The 4,927-nt window shown below is 60.7% G+C and overlaps 2 pseudogenes; both read left to right on the top strand.

The window, feature by feature from the left end:
- The first annotated feature begins 2,155 nt into the window (after nt 1-2,155).
- LOC144962123 (small subunit ribosomal RNA) lies at nt 2,156-4,188 on the top strand (annotated as a pseudogene).
- A 199-nt stretch (nt 4,189-4,387) lies between these two features.
- LOC144962122 (5.8S ribosomal RNA) lies at nt 4,388-4,543 on the top strand (annotated as a pseudogene).
- Nucleotides 4,544-4,927: the final 384 nt, after the last annotated feature.

The following is a 4,927-nucleotide window of genomic DNA, read 5'->3' as shown; positions in this document are numbered from 1 at the left end:
CTCGCATTGGCGGAGTGTTAAACGTCGTTCCCGCTACTTCGCTAGAGTCGGGCAGATCGACGACTCGGGCTCGATCGAGTTGCCACGGGACGGAACTCTTGACGGGGTTCAAATCCCGGTTTGGGAGCTTTATTCATACGATTTTATCGCCTCGTCGATTCGAGGCTTTACCGCACGGGCGTCCTGGGGTAAGAAGCTCTCGCTACGGCCGAGAAGGACTCTAGCGCCGGGACGCTCCCGCGGTAAGCCTCGAGGGCCGAGGGAAAAAAACTTTGGTCGAGCGCATTTCCTCTACGGAGCGAATTTGAATGAAATAAACCCACCACTATGATCGCACTGGGACCTCCCATTGCCGACCGGTTTTGAACTTCGGGGCCCTTCCGTTAGGGCCCTGTACTCGCTTGGCGAGAGTGTTAAACGCGTTCCGCTACTTCGCTAGAGTCGGGCGATCGACGACTCGGGCTCGATCGAGTTGGCCCACGGGCCGGCCAACCTGCGGGGTTCAAATCCCGGTTTGGGAGCTTTATTCATACGATTTTATCGCCTCGTCGATTCGAGGCTTTACCGCACGGGCGTCCTGGGGTAAGAAGCTTCGCTACGGCCGAGAAGGACTCTAGCGCCGGGACGCTCCCGCGGTAAGCCCTCGAGGGCCGAGGGAAAAAACTTTGGTCGAGCGCATTTCCTCTACGGAGCGAATTTGAATGAAATAAACCCACACCTATGATCGCACCTGGGACCTCCCATTGCCGACGGTTTTGAACTTCGGGGCCCTTCCGTTAGGGCCTGTACTCGCTTGGCGGAGTGTTAAACGCGTTCCGCTACTTCGCTAGAGTCGGGCGATCGACGACTCGGGCTCGATCGAGTTGGCCACGGGCCGGCCAACCGTGCGGGGTTCAAATCCGGTTTGGGAGCTTTATTCATACGATTTTATCGCCTCGTCGATTCGAGGCTTTACCGCACGGGCGTCCTGGGGTAAGAAGCTCTCGCTACGGCCGAGAAGGACTCTAGCGCCGGGACGCTCCCGCGGTAAGCCTCCGAGGGCCGAGGGAAAAAACTTTGGTCGAGCGCATTTCTCTACGGAGCGAATTTGAATGAAATAAACCCACCACCTATGATCGCACCTGGGACCTCCCCATTGCCGACCGGTTTTGAACTTCGGGGCCCTTCCGTTAGGGCCCTGTACTCGCTTGGCGGAGTGTTAAACGCGTTCCCGTACTTCGCTAGAGTCGGGCGATCGACGACTCGGGCTCGATCGAGTTGGCCCACGGGCCGGCCAACCCTGCCGGGGTTCAAATCCGGTTTGGGAGCTTTATTCATACGATTTTATCGCCTCGTCGATTCGAGGCTTTACCGCACGGGCGTCCCTGGGGTAAGAAGCTCTCGCTACGGCCGAGAAGGACTCTAGCGCCGGGACGCTCCGCGGTAAGCCCTCGAGGGCCGAGGGAAAAAACTTTGGTCGAGCGCATTTCCTCTACGGAGCGAATTTGAATGAAATAAACCCCACCTATGATCGCACTGGGACCTCCCCATTGCCGACGGTTTTGAACTTCGGGGCCCTTCCCGTTAGGGCCCTGTACTCGCTCGGAAGACCGTTTACGCGGCGTTTAAACGCGTTCCCGCTACTTCGCTAGAGTAGTGCGATGGGAAATTCGGGCTGTTCGGAGGTCGGGCTCGGGTTTGCCATACGTGCCTGGGGTCGAATCTGAATTTGCACCAAAAAATTTTTTTTTTTAGTAGTCCGCAAGAGGAAAAGGGCTACCTTACCAGGGGTTTGGGACGTATAGTAGGGAAGGCGGTCGTCGGTCGGAAAAATTGAAATTGAAGCAAGGCGAGCCGAAAGGCGCGCGGTGGCCTCTGGTACACCCACGGTCACCAGCGCTGGACGAGCGGTGGTCGGAGAGTCCGGAGTCGGTCCCAGGTTAGCTCCTCGGTAGAGGACCTAGAGTCGTGTGAGCGCGAGCGTGTCCGGGCGGTCGGAGCAGTCCGACCAGCAGCGAGAAGGCCGAAGGGTGTGAACGTTTGTGCGGTAGAGTCGAGAAGGGCCGTCGGCGAAGGAGTCGAGCGCTGGGAGTTCTCGGCGTCTGGGCTTCGGTCGTCGGCGCCCGTAGCCTCCTGTCCCAGCGGGTCCGTCCCGCCGGGTTGGAAATGGATACGCTACCAGGTTGATCCTGCCTGTAGTCTTATGCTTGTCTTGAGGGTTAAGCCATGCACGCCTATGCTCACCCTACACAGAAGGGGAAGCCGCGAACTGCTCAGTATATCGGCGATAATACACGGGGTGGGCGATGTTTGTCCGGACACCTGTAGGAATCCCAGAGCTAATACGTGCACACGAGTCCTCCTCCTAACGGGGTTACCTCCGCGGGGAGAGGGCGCATTTATTAGGATCTTGACCGGCGGCGGGTGGTTAACGCCGCCCGCCAGGCTGAGGCGAACTCTGGGTATGTGACGACCGCTGTTAGCGGCGTGCCCGTTTGCTCGCCGTCCATCAAATTTAGACGGCCGGGCAAGAGCCCCCGTGTTGGCTACGGGTGACGGAGGATCAGGGTTCGATCCGGAGAGGGAGCCTGCGAGACGGCTACCACGCTTAAGGGTGGCAGCAGGCGCGCAACTTACCCACTCCCAGCACGGTGAGGTAGTGAAGATAAATGTCGGGGCTGGGCTCGCATGCGAGCCTAGCGGTCGGATTGAGCGTAGACCAAACACGTGCCGTTGATGACCTATCGGAGGGCAAGCCTGGTGCCAGCAGCCGCGGTAATTCCAGCTCCGATGGCGTATGTTGTAGTTGCTGCGTTTAAAACGCTCGTAGTTGGATCTCTGAGGTGACGGCAGCGACAAACCGCGGGTGACGTTGCCCGGCGATTATGCACCGTCGTGGTTTTGGGGATGGAGCAAGCGGTGCCTTCCGGTGCCGCAACCGGACCCTCGCGACGGATCTCGCCGGGCATCGCTTGCCGTCGCTGCCGGTTTAGTCTCTTTCCGTCTTAAGCCGTGTCGGCTTGGTACGTGGCGTATCTGGGCCGACACTAAGGTACGGGCGGTGTTCTCCTGAATCAATTGGAGTGCTCAAAGCAGGTCGTGCTCGCACAGCTTTGCTCGGAACGATGTGATGACGCCACCGCCCGCAATGTAACCACGGGACCGGTCTCCGTGGGGGCGGTGGGCGAGGTCTATAGAGACGGCCGGGGGGCGGCGTACTACCGCGGGAGGGGTGGAATCCGACGATCGCGGTGGGACGAACAAGAGCGAAGGCACCGGCCAAGAGCGCCTTCGTTGATCATGAACGAAAGTCGGAGGAACGAACGCGATCAGGTACCGCGGTAGTTCCGACAGTAAACCATGCCGACCGGTTACGCGGGGACGTCCCTGTGGGGAAGCCTCGCGAGGCCCCGGAGAAATCAGAGTGCCTGGGCTCCGGGGGGAGTACGGTCGCAAGGCTGAAACTTAAAGGAATTGACGGAAGGGCACCACCAGGAGTGGAGCCTGCGGCTCAATTTGACTCAACACGGGGAAGCTTACCAGGTCCGGACACCGCGTGGATTGACAGACTGAGGCTCTTTCATGATTCGGTGGGTGGTGGTGCATGGCCGTTGCTAGCCGTGGAGCGATCCGTCTGGTTCATTCCGATAACGGGCGAGACTCTGCCCTGGCGGATAACAAACGGCGGTCAAGAGGGGTCCGTCTCACGGGTTGGGTCGGCGTTCGGCTCTCGGGTCGGGCGTCGGTCTTCCCACTCAGGGAGAGGCGGTGCCCGGACCGCCGTCGCGCAGGCCGCGTCCTGCAGGGATTGACCTCGAGCAGTGCGTACGAGATGGAGCCATAACAGGTCTGTGATGCCCTTAGACGTCCTGGGCTGCACGTGTGCTACAGTGGTGGCGCCAGCCGGCGCGGTGTAGACCGTGAGCGTAGGAGTCTTCATGTCCGGGGTCGGTCTTCCTGCGAGTTGGGCCGTGAACTCGGAATGCCACGTAGTCACGGGTCAGCATCCCGTGCCGACTACGTCCTGCCCTTTGTACACACCGCCGTCGCTACCTTCGGTGGACGGCGCAGCCAGGGCCCGGAGTGGCCGGCGAGACGGAGCTTCGGCTCCTGAAATCGCAGTCGTCGCGATGTCGCCCGAACTGCGCTGCCCGAGAGGGTAAAAGTCGTAACAAGGTTACCGTAGGTGAACCTTCGGTAGGATCACGTCGATTTCGTTTTGCCCCCAGCCGCCCGCCCGACGGGTGAAGGGTTAAAACACTGTCGGTGAGGCGGGCTGCTCCCTGGCCGGGGAGCGGTCCAGGCTGATAAACGGGGCGGCGGCGTTGCGCCGCGAGTAACCGCGCGCGCAACGCTTGCCCCCCCCACCCTTTGTCGTCGTTTGGCCTTAAGCGAGAGAAATAAATACAACCTTTGGCGGTGGATCACTCGGCTCGCGCGTCGATGAAGAGTGCGGCCAGCCGTATTGAGTCGTGTGAACTGCAGCTGCCTCATTGAACATCGACGTCTTGAACGCAAATTGCGGCGTGGGCGTAAGTCACCCGGCCACGTCGTATGAGGGTCGGCCCTACGACGTCGCCGCAACCGGTCTTCTCGGGGGGGACTGAGCGGCGCGACGTGCCGTTACCGGTCGGGTCTCGGCCCGACTGGCGGCCGTAGATCGAGGGCTCCGTCTGACCACGGGGAGACGTCGTCCCACACCGGCCTCTGGGTATGGGCGGGGGACGACGAATAAGACGCGCACCGAAGACGGGGAAGCACGCACGCGATCGGCTGCTTCTTCCTCAATCCTCGGGCACTGCTCGATGTACACGCGAGCGAGGGCTTCGTGGGGGTATGCGGGGAGAGTAAGTATAACGACGCGCGGCGAACCCGACGGATGGGGCGATCTGCCGACCTCATACGGACGAGGGTACCCGCCGAACTAAAGCATTTCAGTAAGCGGAGG

The sequence above is a fragment of the Berghia stephanieae genome, unplaced genomic scaffold (assembly GCF_034508935.2).
Source record: "Berghia stephanieae isolate SIO BIC M18660-M18661 unplaced genomic scaffold, UCSD_Bste_1.3 scaffold6194, whole genome shotgun sequence".
NCBI lineage: Eukaryota > Metazoa > Mollusca > Gastropoda > Nudibranchia > Aeolidiidae > Berghia > Berghia stephanieae.
This window is presented reverse-complemented; position numbering and strand designations above follow the sequence as displayed.